Source organism: Anolis carolinensis, chromosome 1 (genome assembly GCF_035594765.1).
Source record: "Anolis carolinensis isolate JA03-04 chromosome 1, rAnoCar3.1.pri, whole genome shotgun sequence".
Classification (NCBI taxonomy): Eukaryota; Metazoa; Chordata; class Lepidosauria; order Squamata; family Dactyloidae; genus Anolis; species Anolis carolinensis.
In genome coordinates this window covers 48,567,585-48,587,428 of record NC_085841.1, presented here as the reverse complement: position 1 = coordinate 48,587,428, position 19,844 = coordinate 48,567,585, and the positions used below count along the sequence as shown (strand labels likewise).

Below are 19,844 nucleotides of genomic sequence, written 5' to 3'. Positions count from 1 at the left end.
GGTTCGTGAGAATAGTCTGGTTCAATTTCATATATTTTCTGCTGCCCTTTGCCTTAGCTATCAGTTTTCCCAATTTCCCTTCTCATTTCTTCCTGAGGTATTCATTGGTTTTTTTTCCTTATTCTACCTTATTTTTTGCTCCTCCTGTGTGTGTGTGTGCTTTGATTGTGTTCCTACATAGCAAAAGGTGGACTGAATGGTCCTTGGGGTCTCTTCCAACTCTGTGGTCCATGACTTTCCTGCCCCACCCTGGAAGATTATTAGGTCCAGAACCTAAACTTTCCCAATTGCACTGCTGGTACTCTTTAGCTGCTTTCTGTACCCTTCTTTTCTCTGTTCCTTTCCAGAGAACATAGTGAGATTTGGGACCCTGTTTTTAGATTCACTTCTTCTGACAGAATATCTTGCCCTTCTAACATGAATTTTTCAAGTACTTTTAGAATCACATTTGGATGTGGTTCCCCTATAAATTAATCAACAATAAATCAAGTCAGACTAACATGTGGATAAGGTATTGGTTACGGTAGTTATTTCTGTATCAGCTTAATGAGGACTTTTGCAAGGAAGTGGTTAACATACCACTCCCTTTAAATATTTGCCTTGAAACCCATATGTAGTACTGAGCCAGTGTGCTTTAGAGATGTATCTGGACCCTGGCCTTGGAGTCATATTTTGAGTTGAACTCTTATGGTTTGAACTCCTATGGCACTCCCTTGATGAGACTTAGCTCCTTCCAGCCAGCAAACATCCTAAAAGGAGGAAAAAAACTGTGTTCTCTGCATCACTCAAATATAGAATTAGGTTTGTCTCCCGCTGGCTCTGTAACGTTCTTATGAATGCCCTGCTATTCTCAGGAAAGATAAATAAACCATGCTGTCTCCACCTTTTTAACAAGCCAAAGCAACTGTTTAACAAGCACACAGGGCAGAGCGCAGTTTAGAAATGGAGAAGAAAGGAAGACAGATTGTTTTTGTTATAGCAAAAGGTTCAGGAGCCCAATTAAAATTCAGAACCAATCCTGGGCTGTGTGTGGAAGAGCCAAGATGACCCACTTTATTGCTTGGGCTCCTATGTAGAGGAGGGAGTATAGCCTAAGAAGTGGCAGGACTTGGAAGGGAAAAGCAACGCTTTAGTGGGCAGGGCAGTCGGTGAGAGGTGCCAGTGATGTTGGCATAGAGTTGCCAGCCAGAGTGAAATGCATGACATTTAGGAGAAGGAAGGGGCAGGAAGGGCCAAACAGGTAAACTTAGTAGGTAGGATGTGAGAAGTGCTTAATAGAGGTGGTGCATGAGTGAACTCAAAAGGAGAGAAGAATGCAGAATTAAGCCACCAACAGCAATATTCAGAGAGTGCTGAAATGAAGGTGATGGCTTCCAAGAAAATATGTTTGCAACAGAAGCAAATCTTCAGCTTGGTCCTAGATATGGTTATGTAAAGGCACAGGGACTATATAACTGTAGAGAGGGATGACGGGAGTTTCATCCAGCTACACGTGATGGATGTAGCTGAATGAAATGCCTGTCATCCCTCCCTACTGTCTTTGCTTGCAAGGGCTGATAGGAGGAGTTGAAATATGGATTTCTAAGGCTCTATCTACACTGCCATATAAAATCCAGATTATGTGCTTTGAACTGGATTATATGGCAGTATATACTCATATAATTTAGTTCAAGCAAATAATTTGGGTTATCTGATTTCATAATATGGATTATATGGCAGTGTAGATCCAGCCTCACATTTGAAATGTGCCCTTCAAGGAGCTTTAAGTGTTTCTGAAATATTATCCTGTTCAGTCTTCCACAAAATACTGTGAGATAGATTTTTCTTGAGTTTCTAACATCGATGGTCAAAATAGTAGAGCCAGGCCTCAACTGTAATCTATGAATTTTAAATTTACCTGTTACTGGTATGCGTGATTTTAAGGTGTTTTAATCTCTCTGTCTTTTAATATATGCATTTTATTTGTCTTGTGTTTTATCTATGTATTTTAACTGTATTATATCCCACCTTGAGCCATGAGGAGAGGTGGACAACAAATAATGACTATTATTATATTAATAGTAATGAGGAAGAGGAGGAGGAGTAAGGCCCATTTTGTCTCTTTTGATTCCCCTGAATTTAGCTGCCATCCACAGATGAGCTGGGATTTATTCAGCAAGAATAAGAATAATAATTTATTTTAAACCCGCCCTCTCTCCCCGAAGAGACTCAGGATGGCTTTCAAACATAAAACATAAAATTAGCAAACATTCAGTGCCATCAACTCAACATTAAGACAATTATACATATAAATTAAAACAAATTAAAAAACATTGGCTGGTAATATAAATAAAACCGTCAGACATCAAAGAACATATAGTCAGACAATTAAAAACATTGTTGCAAGTTAACATCATTGTGTCTGAGACATAAACAATCAAGATCCATTAGCTTTACATGTTCCGAGTAGAAATAATTAAACTGGCTTTTAAATATGGAAGCACACAACTGTCTGAATATTGGGATCCTCCTTGGGGTTGTGGTTTGGGAGCTGTTATGATGAGCATCTGCACCACACCTCCTTGGCAGTCCCAAGGAGGACATAATCATCCAATTATTAAGCATAAGATTACAGCCTAGCATTTCTCCATTCCTGTTTCCAAGAACGGCTTAGCCTTTCCATAGAAATCTGATAAAGGGGGAAAGGCAGAATAACTGCACAGTGACCTTTGATTGATAGCTTTAGAAATGTCTAAATCACTTTAAGATGTAATACCACGTTCATTGCCATGGCGCCATCCTATGGAATTTGTACTTTGGTGAAGTGCTTGGGATTCTCTGATTCAGATTTCAAGTTGTTGAGATTTGATTGGCAAAGAAAAGGAAAGTATTTAATGGACTTACAAACCACATCATTCCTTCAGATGTAAGTCATGGCAGTTAGAATATTACTATATACTAAAACTCTACAGAAGTGGCTATCTTCACATGACTGAACTTTTTACAGATTTAACTTCTGACAATGTTGTTACTGTAAGTTCCTTTTATTCAATTCTATCTTTATTTGTAGTCAGTTTTTTAGTAATCAATGTTTTCAATACATTGCGAAGTTTTGGTGCTAAATTCGTAAATACAGTAATTATTACATAATGTTACCATGTATTGAACTGCTTTTTATAATAATAATAATAATAATAATAATAATAAGAAGAAGAAGAAGAAGAAGAAGAAGAAGAAGAAGTTGTTTTTATTTGTATCCTGCTTTTCTCCCTCATGGGACCCAAAGCAACTTACAACATATTAAAATCACATAAACAACAATCAGAATACATCAATAATATAAACGTAATAGGTTAAACAGATTAAGAAAAACAACTACAGTATACATTCAAGTTCATGAGGTATCATATCGAGACATATATGGCACTCTACTCCAATCCATAACATATGATATTCCTGTCATTCCTGATTAATTTTCTTCACTAAATGCCTGTTTAAACAGGAAGGTTTTTAGTTGGTTCTTGAAAGAGACAAGGGAGGGAGCAGTTTTAATTTCTTTTTCTGTTGATTTGTTGTAGAACATGATGTTTCAGTGCTTAATTTGTAAAATTATAACATAATTTGACATTTAATAGGCTTTTCCTTAATCCCTCCTTATTATCCAAAATTTTCGCTTATCCAATGTTCTGCCGCCCTGTTTATGTTGGATGAGTGAGACGCTGCTGTAATCATGTTGCTTGACTCCTGTTTGGGCAATGTTGCGTTTGGTGGTCCCTATGTAGACTTGTCTACAGCTGCATGGTATACAGTAGACTCCTGCACAGAATCATAGAGTTGGAAGAGACTTTATGGGCCATCCAGTCCAACCCCCTGCCAAGAAGCAGGAAAAATTCAAAAGCACCCCCAACAGATGGCAATCAGGCCTCTGCTTAATAGCCTCCATAGAAGGAGCCTCCACCACACTCCAGAGCAGAGAGTTCCACTGCTGAACAGCCCGGTTCTGTTCAACATCTTTATTAACGACTTAGACGAAGGGTTAGAAGGCACAATCATCAAGTTTGCAGACGACATAAAACTGGGAGGGATAGCTAACACTCCAGAAGACAGGAGCAGAATTCAAAACGATCTTGACAGACTAGAGAGATGGGCCAAAACTAACAAAATGAAGTTCAACAGGGACAAATGCAAGATACTTCACTTCGGCAGAAAAAATGGAAATCAAAGATACAGAATGGGGGACGCCTGGCTTGACAGCAGTGTGTGCGAAAAAGACCTTGGAGTCCTCGTGGACAACAAGTTAAACATGAGCCAACAATGTGATGCGGCTGCTAAAAAAGCCAATGGGATTCTGGCCTGCATCAATAGGGGAATAGCGTCTAGATCCAGGGAAGTTATGCTCCCCCTCTATTCTGCCTTGGTCAGACCACACCTGGAATACTGTGTCCAATTTTGGGCACCACAGTTGAAGGGAGATGTTGACAAGCTGGAAAGCGTCCAGAGGAGGGCGACTAAAATGATTAAGGGTCTGGAGAACAAGCCCTATGAGGAGCGGCTTAAAGAGCTGGGCATGTTTAGCCTGCAGAAGAGAAGGCTGAGAGGAGACATGATAGCCATGTACAAATATGTGAAGGGAAGTCATAGGGAAGAGGGAGCAAGCTTGTTTTCTGCTGCCCTGCAGACTAGGACACGGAACAATGGCTTCAAACTACAGGAAAGGAGATTCCACCTGAACATCAGGAAGAACTTCCTCACTGTGAGAGCTGTTTGACAGTGGAACTCTCTCCCCGGGGCTGTGGTGGAGGCTCCTTCCTTGGAGGCTTTTAAGCAGAGGCTGGATGGCCATCTGTCGGGGGTGCTTTGAATGCGATTTCCTGCTTCTTAGCAGGGGGTTGGACTAGATGGCCCATGTGGTCTCTTCCAACTCTACTATTCTATGATTCTATGATTCTATGATTCTCACAGTGAGGAAATTCTAATGTTCAGGTGGAATCTCCTTGCCTGTAGTTTAAAGCATTGTTCCATGTCCTAGTCTCCAGGGCAGCAGAAAACAAGCCTTCTCCCTCCCTATGACTTCCCCTCACATATTTTATACATGGCTATCATGTCTCCTCTCAGTCATCTCTTCTGCAGGCTAAACATGCCCAGCTCTTTAAACCACTCGTCATAACGCTTGTTCTCCAAACCCTTGGTCATTTTTGTTGCCCTGTTCTGGACACATTCCAGCTTGTCAACATCTCCCTTCAACTGCGGTGCCCAAAATTGGACACAGTATTCCAGGTGTGGTCTGACCAAGGCGGAATAGAGCGGGTGCATGACTTCCCTGGATCTAGACCAGGGGTCCCCAAACTTTTTAAACAGGGGGCCAGATCACAGTTCCTCAGACCATTGGAGGGCTGGACTATAGTTGAAAAAAAAACTATGAACAAATTTCTATGCACATTGCACATCTCTTATTTTGAAGTAAAAAAACCCGAATGGGAACAAATACAGCCTCAATGTTAATCATAATCATAATAAACAGAATAAAAAGGGTTGGAAGAGACCTGTTGGGCCATTTAGTCCAACCCCCTTCTACCTTTGTGTACCAAAAGCACAAGCAAAGCACCCCTGACAGATGGCTACCCAGCCTCAATGTTGTTAATAATAATAATAATAATAGTAATAATAAATCACACAGTCCTAAACTCTTGGGAAGTGTTCAACTTGTGATTTTGTGATACGAAATCCAGCATGTATATCTCGTTTGCTGTGTTATACTGTGTCTTGATGATGATGATGATGATAAAGAGGGTTGGAAGAGACCCCTTGGGCCATTTAGTCCAACCCCCTTCTGCCTTTGTGCACCAAAAGCACTGGAAAAGCACCCCTTAATAATTAATTAATTAATTAATAATTTAAATACCATTATAAACAAGTAAAGCTTTGGAAGGCGCACATCAGGTGAGGGCGGAGGTTGGAAAGTTGCGTGCCTGGGGCCGGATAAATGGCTTCGATGGGCCGCATCTGGCCCCCGGGCCTTAGTTTGGGGACCCCTGATCTAGACACTCGACTCCTATTGATGCAGGCCAAAATCCCATTGGCTTTTTCAGCTTCCGCATCACATTGCTGGCTCATGTTTAACTTGTTGTCCACAAGGACTCCAAGATCTTTTTCACATGTACTGCGGTCTAGCCAATATGTCTGACCTGTTGCATTTCCAATAATAGCCCCGTATTTACGCCTCTTCCAGCAACTTGAAGGCGATGACTATTTGGATAATCCCCCCCCTTCCTGATGATTTTGACAAACTAGCACTTTAGCCTGGGTTTTTCTAGATTTTATCCAAGATTTTATCCTTTGTCCTTGAATGTGATTTTTATGACTTGTTTTTACTGTTATTTGATCTGTTTTATTGCTCTGTTTTATTGTTGTGGATTGGGCTTGGCCCCATGTAAGCTGCCCCGAGTCCCTTCGTGGAGATGGGGTGGGGTATAAAAATAAAATTATTATTATATTATAGCCAGGCGTCCCCCATTCTGTATCTTTGCATTCCATTTTTAATGCCGAAGTGGAGTATCTTGCATTTGTCCCTGTTGAACTTCATTTTGTTAGTTTCGGCCCTTCTCTCTAGTCTGTTAAGATCGTTTCGAATTCTGCTCCTTTCTTCTGGAGTGTTGGCTGCCACCAGGTATGGTCTGACCAAGGCGGAATAGAGGGGGAGCATGACTTCCCTGGATCTAGACACTCGACTCCTATTGATGCAGGCCAAAATCCCATTGGCTTTTTCAGCTTCCGCATCACATTGTTGGCTTATGTTTAACTTGTTGTCCACGAGATGGGAGGATCCCTCTTGTCCTTTGCTGAGCGCATAGCATTTATTAGATTTTCTTAGTGGGTCTGTCGATAGTTTGTAGTTTGTGTCTCTTCATCAGCTTCCCTGTGGGATCAGTAGTTCCCTTGTTGTATGGTAAGAACATTTGTTACCATACATCAAGGCCTTTCTTTTCCCCTCTCAGCCTGAGGCTGTTAGGAATGGTGAGAGCTGAAGTCCAAAACGCCTGGAGGGAGGGCCCAAGTTTGCCCATGCCTGTTCTCCCGCCTTTCCCTTCTAGCGGCGAATCCGGCTGCTCTCTCTCTTGCTCTCTCCTCTCTCTGTCTCTCTCTCTGCGAGAGGCGGGGAAGGGGCGGCGCCGAGGGAGGGAAGCCTTAAAGCCACGAGGCCGAGAGAGAGACAAGAGAAGCAAGGAAGGAAGGGAGAGGAGCCGCGGAGCGAGGTAAGCAAGCAAGCAAACCTATCCAGGCTGGCTGCGAGGCGGGATGGGGCCGCTTGGCAGGCACCTGTGGCTGAATGAGCCGGGGAAGGAAGGCAGGCAGGCAGGCCGGCAGGCCAGAGCCATTTTGGGTGAAGAGAAAAAACTCTCCGAAGGTGGAGTTTTCAGGATACGAATTTGGCGGGAATTTGGCTCAGATGCCTGCCAAAGCGAGCAGTGTGTGTATGAGGGAGAGACAGGCACCCCCCACGTTATGAACAAGACAGGTTCTGTAGGTTTGCTCTTAAGTTGAATTTGTATGTAGTTTTTAAGTGTAGCTCCAGCCGATATGTGTGTGTATCTATGTACAGTATATATATGCGTGTGAGCCCCCGCTTGTTAGCATCAGCTTCTGCCAACCTAGCAGTTCGAAAACATGCAAATGAGGGTAGATCAATAGGTACCGCTCCGACGGAAAGATAATGGCATTCCATGCAGTCATGCCGGCCACATGACCTTGGAGGTGCCTACGGACAACGCTGGCTCTTCGGCTTAGAAATTGAGATGAGCACCAACCCTCAGGGTCAGACACGACTGGACTTCATGTCAGGGGAAACGCTTTACCTTAACCTAAATACACACACACACACACACACACATATATATCTTCTATATATATAAAAGAGTGATGGCATCAGGGCAGCGGACAAAACAACAAAACTACAGGCCCCCCAACCTCGAAATTTGACAACACAACCTACCATCCACGGCTCTAGGTTGATACAACAAAAAGAAAAGAAAAATGAAGTCCTAATTAGAGGGAGAGGAATAATTGTTTTTATCCAATTGCTGCCAGTTACAAGGCTAGGTTCCGCCCACTTGGTCTCCTAGCAACCTACTCAGCCCAGGGGACAGGCACAAGAGTTTGGAGAGACCCCTAAGGGCCATCCAGCCCAACTCTTTCTACTATGCAGCAGGACACAATCCAAGCATTCACAACACATGGACAATGTATAAATACTATACAATACTACACAGGGACATAGACCCCCTCTACCCTCACCACTTTCGCAGTACACAAATAACCAAATGCATACTAAACATAAAGACAACCATACAACAGACATTCAATACCAACACTACCTCAACAATTTCTCACCAACACCACCAGACAACGCCACAGCAACGTGTGGCCGGGCACAGCTAGTATATATATATACACATATATGTTCCCGGTGGTGCAGCAAGTTAAACTGCAGAGCTGTTGAACTTACTGACCGAAAGGTCAGCGGTTCGAATCTGGGGAGCAGGGTGAGCTCCTGCTGTCAGCTCCAGTTTCTGCCAAACTAGCAGTTCGAAAACATGTAAATGTGAGTAGATCAATAGGTACTGCTCCGGCGGGAAGGTAACAGTGCTCCATGCAGCCATATGGGCCACATGACTTTGGAGGTGTCTATGGACAATGCCGGCTCTTCGGCTTAGAAATGGAGATGAGCACCAATCCCCAGAGTCGGCTACAACTAGATTTAATGTCAGGGGAAAGCCTTTACCTTTACCTATGTTCCATAGAATTGAGTGGTGGCAGACAAAGAGTTGTCAAACTGTATTAATTCTACAATGTAAATCAGGCATGGGCAAACTTGGGCCTGAGGACGTTTGGAATGGTGGGGGTTGAAGTCCTAAACATTTGGAGGGCCCAAGTTTGCTCATGCCTGATGTAGATGCACCCAGAGAGAGACAAAGAGAGAACATTGTTTCTGGAGAACAACAGCTCCAAGGACTCAATGAACACACACACATATGGATAGCGTAGGAAAGGGTTAACACCCCTATACACTTGATGACCTGACCTGGACACAGCATATTATTTGAGAACACAAATAATGCTGGACCACTCTAACAACCACCATGTCCGACTATGCAAAAAAGCCATTGAAATCCACAAGCAGGTGGACAATTTCAATAGAAAGGAGGAAACCATGAAAATGAACAAAATCTGGCTACCGGTATTTAAAAAAACCTAAAATCAGTACAGTAGATAAAGGACAACACTCAGAAAATAGATGAATTCCAGACATGGAATCAATCAGGGCCAGCTAACACCTCCCAACAAAGAATTTCCCCAGGCAGGAAGCGGCCAAGTTTTGAAGTTGAAAGGTTATTTAATGCTAATCAAGGTGGCCAGTTGCAACATTCACACCTGCCTCAAACATACAAGAGTTCTTTCTCACATTCTGAAAATTTCACAGATATATAAACCCCACTTGCCTAGTTTCCAACAGACCTCACAACCTCTGAGGATCCCTACCTACCATAGATGCAGGCAAAATGTCAGGAAAGAATGCTTCTGCAATATGGCCATATATCCCAGAAAACTCAGCAACCCAGTGGTTCCGACCATGAGAGCCTTCAACAACACCTCTATGGTGTTGTTTTTTTTTTGCTGTCTGTCCCCTTGTTCAGAAGATTTCACCCCTTGTTGCAGATACAGTAGAGTCTCACTTATCCAACACTTGCTTATCCAATGTTATGGATTATCCAACGCAGTCGGCCTTTTAGTAGTCAATGTTTTCAATACATTGTGATGTTTTGGTGCTAAATTCGTAAATACAGTAATTACTACATAGCATTACTGTGCATTGAACTACTTTTTTCTGTCAAATTTGTTGTATAACATGTTTTGGTGCTTAATTTGTAAAATCATAACGTAATTTGACGTTTAATAGACTTTTCCTTAATCCCTTATTATCCAACATTTTCGCTTATCCAACGTTCTGCTGGGGTGTTTATATTGGATAAGTGAGACTCTACTGTACAAGGATTGCTGGTAAAGCTTCTTTGGAGACCCCTTTTCCCCATGACAACTCTTTCAGGAGTGGATTTCCCTTCCTAGGAATAGATTTCTCTCCCTTCCTGTTGTCTCACCCCCTTCTAAATAAGTCAGATGTTTGTAACTCAGCCAGTTTAAGGGCCCCCCTTCCACCACCAATGATTCAGGTTTTAATAGGCGTGGGGCACCCTTTTGTTCTGAATCAGCAAAGTGGAAAGAAGCAATCACTTCAGCTGGGTTAGGACCAGCCAAAGCCGTTCACATGTGAAATGAAAGGGTGCATCTCTACCCTGTAAAATTTGTGTGGTTTGATGGCACTTTGACTGCCATGGCTCTCCATGCTTTGGAGCCCTTGGAGTTGTAGTTCTCCAGAAACAGATTCCCCTCCTTTTTTCTCTCTGGGTGCACCTACATTGTAGAATTAATGCAGTTTGGCAACTCTTTGCCTGCCACTGCTCAATTCTGTGGAATCTTGGGAGTTTTTCCAGGTCCTTAGAATTACAGAGCCCCCCGGTCAAGCAATGGGTTAAACCCTTGTGCTGGCAGGACTGCTGATCAAAAGATTGGTGGTTCGAATCTGGGGAGCAAGGTGAGCTCCCGTCTGTCACCTCCAACTTCCCACGAGGGGAAATGAGCAAAGCCTCCCACAGGATGGTAAAACATCCGAGGCGTCCCCTGGGCAATGTCTATACAGACGGCCAATTCTCTCACACCAGAAGTGACTTGCAGTTTCTCAAGTCGTTCCTGATACAAAGAAACCCCCAAACTATAACTCATGATTCCATCACATTGAGCCATGACAGTCAAAGTGGTGTCAAGCTGCATTAATTTTGCAGTGGAGATACACTCATAAAGATTCCTACTCTCTGGAAATCTCTAGTTCCTCTAGTTTAACAGGAGGAATTTCACCGTAGAACCACACTGTGAAATCTAGATAATAATTAGGTTTTACAGTGTGACTCAATCAAATCTGCAAAAGTCAAAACCAGAAATGTGGAGGGACAACTTCAGGCTCTGTGTATAAGGTCTATTAATGGATTTTGTATTTAGATTTGGGTACCATCTCCCAAATAGTTTATTATGCATACATAAACACTCCAAAATCCCAAATATTTGTGGTCTGAAACATTTTGAATAAGAAATTCTCAACCTGTGTCTGTTTTATCGCAAGGCGGGGTGGACAGGTCAAAGTCATTCAAGCGTGAAATAGAGTGAAAGATTAGAGTGTGAATACAGTTACTGTGATGCAAAGCTCTGCATACAGTACATGCTGAAAAAATGCTGGAAATTGGGTATCTGAGCTGTCTGCCTACTGAACTGCTCTGTACGTTCTTAGAAATGTAATGCCAGCTCACTTATACAGGTGCATCATTTATTTTTTAGCCTTTGATGTTTGAAGATTCTTTCCAAGGGACTCCACTTAAGAATCAAAGCTTCTGCTTGAGATGGCTGGGGGATTTCCAGGAAATGTAGTCTCGAAAAGTAATGCTTTCAAGCTTTGTTGAAAAAGTACTGTATTGGGAATTAGTCATGACTGACAGAGCAGGTGTTTTGCATGCAGAAAGTCCTATGTTAATTTCAGTACTTGGCATCTACAGGTGGGGAAAATGTAGTCAGAATCTCTGGGGAAGCTCTGCTAGTATAGTCTGCAATTTCTGGTACTCGTAATTTTTGTGAAAGGTACATTAAATCTCATTTGACCTTTGTTCTTTTCTATGCTCTATGTAAACCCCTAACATACTTATTGCTAAATAAATGGTAAATAGCAGCAAAACAGAATAGGTGAATGTTATCTTTCGTTGGACCAGAGCAACTAGCTATTTAGTGCTTCTGTGGTTGCATGAAGCACCCAGCAACAAAAATATTCCAGAAATTTTTGTTTATTCTAAGATTGTATCATTTACATTGCTCAGAGTACTTCCAACAATGAAAATACCACAATCCATAATAAAGGATGTCTAAAACTCCAAAAATACAAAAATCAAGGTCAGTAGAAATGCAAATATACCCAGAATGTTCTTTTAAACAAACTTGATGGTTGTTTATTATGTACATAGGTGAGCCATTTGCAGGCTACGTAATCCTGCTGTCTCTTCCTGTATTTGCTGTCACACTACTGAATTTTGGTCTTTATATGACATGCAGCTCCAAATGTATTTAAGGTTTGACTGGGTAGATTTTTGACCCTTGGAATCATAGAATCGTAGAGTTGGAAGAGACCTCATGGGCCATCCAGTCCAACCCCCTACAAGCAGCAGGAAAATCTCATTCAAAGCACCTCCGACAGATGGTCATCCAGCCTCTGCTTAAAAGCCTCCACCACACTCCACGGCAGAGAGTTCCACTGCCGAACAGCTCTCACAGTGAGGAAGTTCTTCCTAATGGAAGTTTATAAAGTATCATCTGCTTGGCTTGATAAAACAGGAAAGAAGCACAAACACACCATTTGAGTCAAGGTAATATGGGTGTGGGCGATGAGAGTCTTTTTCTGTGTGCTTATCGCCACTCCAAACACTCCCACACCTTCAGGGATGTGGTGGTAAATACTGAAGGGCAGGTCCACATTATGACAGTTCCTACAGAGACATCCCAAAGGAGAACCGTGTTGTGTTGACCCTTATCAAGACAATATCTGGTAGTTTTCAGGAGCAGGTCTTTTAAAAAGCTAATGATTGGGCCCAAGAGCTAGCCCATTCTAAATTGCTTTGGATTACAGCAGAGGTAGCTCATAGCTCTACAACTATACCACAGAGTAAATGTGTGTGTTCCTGGTCAATTCTTCTCTTAGAGATAATTTTTTGCCAGAGGTAAGTATAGCATAAAAAGAATAGGGACAGCCAAAAAAAAGTTCAGCATGTTTCAGAAAATCTTTTATTCAAAATTAACAATATGCATGTGTGAAACATGAAAACCAGGGGTGCATTCTCACTACAGAAATGTAGTAGTATTCTACTTTAACTCTCATAGTTCCATCTTGTGAAATAATGGAGTTTGTAGTTTGGTGAGACACTGGAGAGCTTTGGTTGAGCATTCACCTCTTTAAATGAACCTCTCTAAATTCCAAATCCCAGGATTACATAGAATAGAACCATGGCAGTTAATGTGGAATAATAGCACTATAATTAAGTGTAGTGCAACCATTGAATCTGAAAATAAATATATAAATTGAGTGTTCTCATGACTACCTGAAAACTTGTTCTAAAATGCCTCTGAGGATGATATTTTGTAGCCAACCACTCTTTTTCCTACTTGGTATTTGTTTCCTGAGTAGTTAGCGATGGACTCTATCATAGACTTACAACCTGAAAGTTGACTGTGGCTTAATGTAGTGCAGGTAAGAATCAAGAGTAGAGTTCTGGTTGTTCACTCCATTTGACCTCTCCCTCCATGGCATGAACACTTGCTCATACACACCCTGTTAACTGAAAGAATATTGTGTTGAAAACACCCTTGTTAATAAAGCTTAATTGGCTTTTGAAATCACACGTAAAACCATGTAGCACAGTTGTTTCAGGGAACATCCACATTTCAAAAGATGGATGTAGAAGCTAGTTCTTGATCCAGAAAGACTTTCTATCCATTTGTATTTATTGAAGGGAGAGTTTGTCTATAATATTCATGGCTGTGGTGAGGAGAATGTTCACTGCAGGAAACACAGATAATTCATATCATTTTATATGATCAGCCTTGGAGGAACTGCCCATTTGTGAGATCACTTCAGTAATGAGGTTAGTGGGCATGAGACATAGGGCGTATTGAAAAGGTCACATACAGTAGAGTCTCACTTATCCAACATAAATGGGCCAGCAGAATGTTGGATAAGCGAATATGTTGGATAATAAGAGATTAAGAAAAAGCCTATTAAACATCAAAATAGGTTATGATTTTACAAATTAAGCACCAAAACATCATGTTATACAACAAATTTGACAGAAAAAGTAGTTCATTACACATTAATGCTATGTAGTAATTACTGTATTTACAAATTTAGCACCAAAGTATCATGATATATTGAAAAATTGACGACAAAAATGCGTTGGATAATCCAGAACGTTGGATAAGTGAGTGTTGGATAAATGAGACTCTACTGTATATCTCTCCTGAGTAAGAATTATGCAGACTGGGCCCACCACCAAAACAGGTGCAGAATTCGTATTCAGGAGAGGCATATGTGACTTCTTCATTATAGATGTTGCTGTTCTTATTGTGTGTCTTGAAGTCATTTCTGATCTATATGAACCTGGGACGAACCTTAATGGAGTTTCTTATTCAAAGGTTGCTTATTGTTGCCTTCCATTGAGACTGAAATATGACTGACTTAACCAGGGTTGAGAAATGAATTTTCATGGCTGAACAGGAATCCTGGTCTCCAAAGCCCTAGCGCATCACTAAAACCAGTACACCGTATTGACACTTGTAAGAGCTTGAGGCAGGCAAAAATGCTTGAATATTTCAAATCTTTAAAAAGCAAGTTCTTTGATCTTGTAGATGTTTTTACCGATATTTAAAATATCTTACTGGTAGGTAAAGGTTTTCCCCTGACATGAAGTCTAGTAGTGTCTGACTCTGGGGGTTGGTGCTCATCTCTATTTCTAAGCCGAAGAGCCAGCATTGTCATCTCTATTTCTAAGCCGAAGAGCCAGCATTGTCGGTAGACACCTCTAAGGTCATGTGGCCAGCTTGACTGCATGGTACCGCTGGAACGGTACCTATTGATTTACTCACATTAGCATGTTTTTGAACTGCTAGGTTGGCAGAAGCTGGGGCTAACAGCAGGAGCTCACCCCGCTCTCAGGATTCAAACCGCCAACCTTTCGGTCAGCAAGTTCAGCAGCTCAGTGATTTAGCCCACTGCGCCACAGGGGTATCCAAATGGTATTTAGTGATTTTTTGGTTTAAGTTGGTTTAAAAAACCTGATGGTATTGATATTTTTATAATTATTATCATAGGAGATGTTTGATTTATATTTTTTGAAAGAATCGCTGTGAGCACTTCCTTGAAAAACCACTTATAAATATTTTAAATAAGAAGCTTAATAAATAGCTATTTGAGATTTGTTTTTAGATACTTCCTTTCAGAACTGCACTGGTTGCTTTCTCAGCAGCCTCATTCCAAGTCTCCGTAATTGAATAGGATAAGGAAAACTTCATGTCAGAAACCAAGTGGTTTGTGTCATAAAATTTGCTTGATTTTGTGTGAGTTAGTGTGAAAGAGAGATCTCATAGCCACCTTTTATTTCAAATATATGGAAGTTTTCTTTCAACATTTATTTTCAGTGGTTTTTAATTTCCTGGTGGACATCTGTAATGGGTTTGTTGCTTTGTGTCATCTGGGAAGAGTTAATATGCTGGAGGATTAAAAAACAAACTAGTTTCCCATTTAAAATGTATTTAACCACAATTCTCATCAGCTAATAACTATTTTGTCTGGGAACAATGAAACTGTAGTCCATTACATCTGTATTATTCAGCTAGATATTCTTAATGTGCAGCTTTATTGTTTCAAGAGGTGCCTGAGGAAGCTGACTTAAAAACAGGCTTTCCTTTCCATTTGGAACATGCCTATGATTCTATGGTTCTATGTAGGTCTGCTTTCTTTGTAGATGGCTAGAGTAAGGTGATGATGGAAATGCTCATGGAAAATATGTGTACTCATGGAAAATATGTGTACTCAGGGAACTTCCTGCAAATACTAAAATCATACCTATTTTTTAAAAAACCAAAAAAGGATTCTATTTTGCTGGTGCAGTGGGAAAAGGAATATGCATTTTTGATCTGTTGCTTTTGGCCATTGCTTGGGCGCTCCTTGGGCACTGTGCAAAGATAGTAGCAAGTGCAGAAGTGATTGTTGGTGTTTAGCTGGAAATATGTGTAAGATTGGTGTTGCCACCATAGTTTGCTATCCTAAGGCTCTGTCTTGCAGATACTTCAAGAATAGGGTAACTAGATCACTGTGTAGCACCAACTTACTGAGTTTTTGAATTTTATAGCAAGCCCTTTAAAGAGTAGTAGTGCTTTCCACAAAGTGGAAAAGCCACATAACAGTAAGACAGTAAGATTTGGAGTAGTTTTGAATAGTTTGGGGTGGTTGGGCCCTAAAATCTAAAAACTGGAAGGTCTGGAGAATTTGAGAAATCCCATGGGGAATTTAAGGACTGTAGCATCTTCACCCTAAATAGTAGCAAACAACTTTCAGGTGTCCAAAAAGTTGACAAAATAGTAAGGTGAAAATCAAATAGGACGGGGGAGATCAAATTCTTAAAGCATTTCTTTACCATAACACTGTTTTTGTCAAAGCCAGAATTTTGACTGGGCTTTACAGATTTCACTACTGGCAAAAATTGACAGAAAGACAGCATTGCAGGTAGCCGTGGGAATGTATCTTTCAACCATTGTCTTTTCTTGCTCTCACAATTTTCATGACTTGGCACAGAATCTAAAGAGAGTATTATTTATTTAGTTGGGTCACATGCAAATAATTCTTGGCATATTGTTTTGATTTCTCAAGTATATTGCAAAGAACAGATAATGAAAAAAATCGCATGCACTTCAAAGCTATTAAGAACTGTCATGATGCTGTTATCTGGGACAAGCTTGCTTCAGATAATGTTTATAATTCTTATAAATCAAAAAGTGAAATGAGAGGAAATGTAATAAGGCTGAAATAATCACAGAACCTTCACATCATGAATAAATAGGAAGTTGTGTGTGTTCACGTTATATGTCAACTTAAAAAGTTTTTCCCATTTCTATATATGGTTGTGAAATCTGAGCAGTGAAGAAAGCAGATAGGATAAAAATCCACTCATTTGAAATGTGATGCTAGCGAAGAGTTCTATGTGTAATTGTGGATTGCTAAAAAGATGAGTAAATGATCCTTAGAGGAAATCAAGCCTGAAATCTCTTTAGAAGCCATGTTGGTTAAACTGAAGCTATTGTACTTTGGCCATATTATGAGAAGACACAACTCACCAGAAAAGAAAATATTGGTTGATAAAGTAGAAAGCTGCTGAAAAGAGGATGACTGCCTTTTAGAGACAGAATCAATCTGGGGGCTACAGAAATGACCCTCTGGGGCTGCATGTAATCCATATGCTGTTGCTTGTTAACTTTATCTTACAGTGTTTCTAGATTTGTGAGTAGTGCTAGTTGTATTCAGGTTTCTAAATAAGCCACTTTAACCATTACTTTCCTGACAAGAACACCCCAACTGCATTTTACTAGTTTTTCCGCCATCCTCTTGGCCCATTCTTTTCTTCTTCCATTCTGTGACCATCCAGATTACCTATCTTAGTTAGTTATTGTAAGTCATGCAGATTCTGGACATCTCATCACATTAAAAACACTGGAGAAATTGTACTGTTTGAAGCACCTGACATCTGTCAGGAAGTAGCAGCCAACAATGAGAGGACCAAGACATGGACATCTCTGGCCCATCCTCTGTTTGGATATCAGCCAGCATGCCAACACCTTAAATCAAGAAACAGCTTCCTAAGATCTACAGAGATACTCGCAGGAACACCTGAGCAAGCAAGAGTCCAAAAGTGGCAGGTTAAAACGCAGAATCTCGATCAATGGCTGAGATTGGATGGAAAACTCCCTCCTTGGCACACAGAAAACTGGATGACTTGAAAGGTGCTCTGGCACCACGAGATGCAGAGCCAATCTTAAGAAATGGGGCTGCAACGTGGAGTCCATGAAATGCGAGTGTGGAGAAGAGCAAACCATAGACCACCTACTACAATGCAGCTAGAGCCCTGCCACATACACAATTGAGAACCTTCTTATAGCAACACCAGCGACACTCCAAGTGGTCAAAGGAAATTTAGCATAATGCCAAGTTTTTAACTGTGGTTTTTAAAATATATTATAACTGTATTTTGCTTCTGACACGATAAATAAAAAAGCCAGGTACTATTGTATAGATTACTCAGGCTTCTTCGGCAAAATCAATGTGAGATCCCTGCAGAGGACAAAGTGTGGATACCTAGGAGGTTTTGTGGAGGGAAGTCAGTTTCATCTGGTGGACGCAGTCTACCAGTCATTGGTGAAGTTGTATGGTATGTACAGACCACAGTCAGGATAGCAATTGTACCCCAAGTGGAGCAAGCCTTTCGTCTGGCAGAATCCCTTGGAAACAAAATCAGCTCATACTAAAGGTATTACTCATAGGGCCTGGAGGACTTTCAGGTAAGCCTTGTGCTCAGCCAAGTGATAGCGTGTATTGCAGCCAAGGTGGCATGCTTGAGAAGCCCAGAGTCTTCTAATCTTAGGGCCAACTTATGTCTCTGATGTTGCAGGAGATAATGAACTAGAACCAGGCACCTATGAATCCGCAAGTCAAGATACACACCCTAGCTGCACCTTATTTTATTTTTCATTTATTAGTTTATTAATTATATTTTATACTACACCTTTTCTCAGTGAGATTAAAGTGTTGCGGATGGACCTCTTCCTCCTCACTTTTTCACACAACATCCCTGTGAAGTGGCTTGGAGTGAGCGGTAGGGTAGGATCAAGGGCATCTGATGAGTTTCATGTCTGAGCAGGGATGAGCATCTGGAATTCCTAAGTACCACTCCATATGGTCTGACAATTTCATTTGCAGCATGCTCCATACTCTCCACGGGCTTGGTTTTCTTTGCATAAAAGAACACTAGAGAAGGAGTTCAACTTTGTATATGCTGCTCCACATCAAATTCCTATAGAGAGGCCCTGCCCCTCTATAGTGGCCTTTTGTCAATTAACTATTCTCCAATCTCTCTATTAGTGTGGCTTCCTCACATTTCCAAACTGTTTTTGTATGTGGCCTCTTAATGTGTTTGTTAGAAGAGGTTTGCTAGTGCTTTCTTGCGAGGCTGGGAAAATGTAACTTCTCCAAGTGTGGATTAAAATCCTGATCTCCAGAGTCATAATCCAGTGCTCAAACCATTACACTACACAGGCTCCCTGTAGTTGGCACATTATTGTTGTGCACTTTAAAATCATTTCTGACTTAAAATGATCCTAAGGTGACTTTATCTTCAGGTTGTGTTAAGAGTTACTCTGACATAAAATTTAATTGAAGCCAATACATCAATGAAAAGGGGGAAAAGCTCTGTCTTTTACTTGGTTGTCTGACTAGTAATACCCATTGAAATTGCTTTGCCTATACAGCCATTACCGATCCTGGAGCCATTTCCAGTTTTCATTGACAATCCTAATTCCTAAGTCTGTTCTGCTGTATCCATAAGCAAATATATACATTTCGATAGAAAAATAGTTACTTTATGACATTGTATGCAATCCCATAACATGAGATTGTCTGAGTGCCTTTAAACTATTCCAAATGCAATATAGAAATACTTCACCATGGACAATTTGACAATGTCATCAAGATTTTTAATGCAACAATTTAAGAAAATAACAAAACTGACCAGGGCCCTCAAAGTTCAGCTTCATTGAATCTTGTGCTAGAGGAAAGGCAGAATATTCAGTCAGATTTTAAAATTGAGAAGCCCAAAAAATATGAATTATTTCAAAAGCCAGAATGAAGAAAAAAGACCATAGGAATGGCGCCATAGAAACCTCTCCTACAAGACTATTTGGGATGACAGTCAAAACATTTCTGTCTCACTCAGGTCTGTGTGATGTTAGGTACTGGAGCCAGTCATCACTTACACTGTTTATTTAAAATGCCCTTCCATGGAGGTCTTGCTTTTAATCACTGAAAGAATCTTTTGCAGGACAGAATCCAGCCTATTACATTTCTCAATTGTCTAAACAAGTGCAGCACTTGTTCTGAAGTCTTTCTTATGTGCCAGAGA

At 40.9% G+C, this 19,844-nt stretch overlaps 1 protein-coding gene across 2 annotated transcripts in view; it reads left to right on the top strand.

Annotated features, from left to right (window-relative positions):
- The window catches only part of slc29a1 (solute carrier family 29 member 1 (Augustine blood group)), a 105,890-nt gene that overhangs the window by 31,986 nt on the left and 54,060 nt on the right, over positions 1 to 19,844 (top strand). Inside the window, exon 1 of one of the 2 annotated variants that reach the window (XM_062973859.1) lies at positions 7,098 to 7,232. The exons of the other annotated variant lie outside the window; for it this stretch is intronic. The gene's annotated coding sequence lies outside the window, so the exon portion shown is untranslated. Of the gene's footprint in view, positions 1 to 7,097; positions 7,233 to 19,844 lie in introns of those variants that run through there. 2 annotated transcript variants of the gene reach the window in all.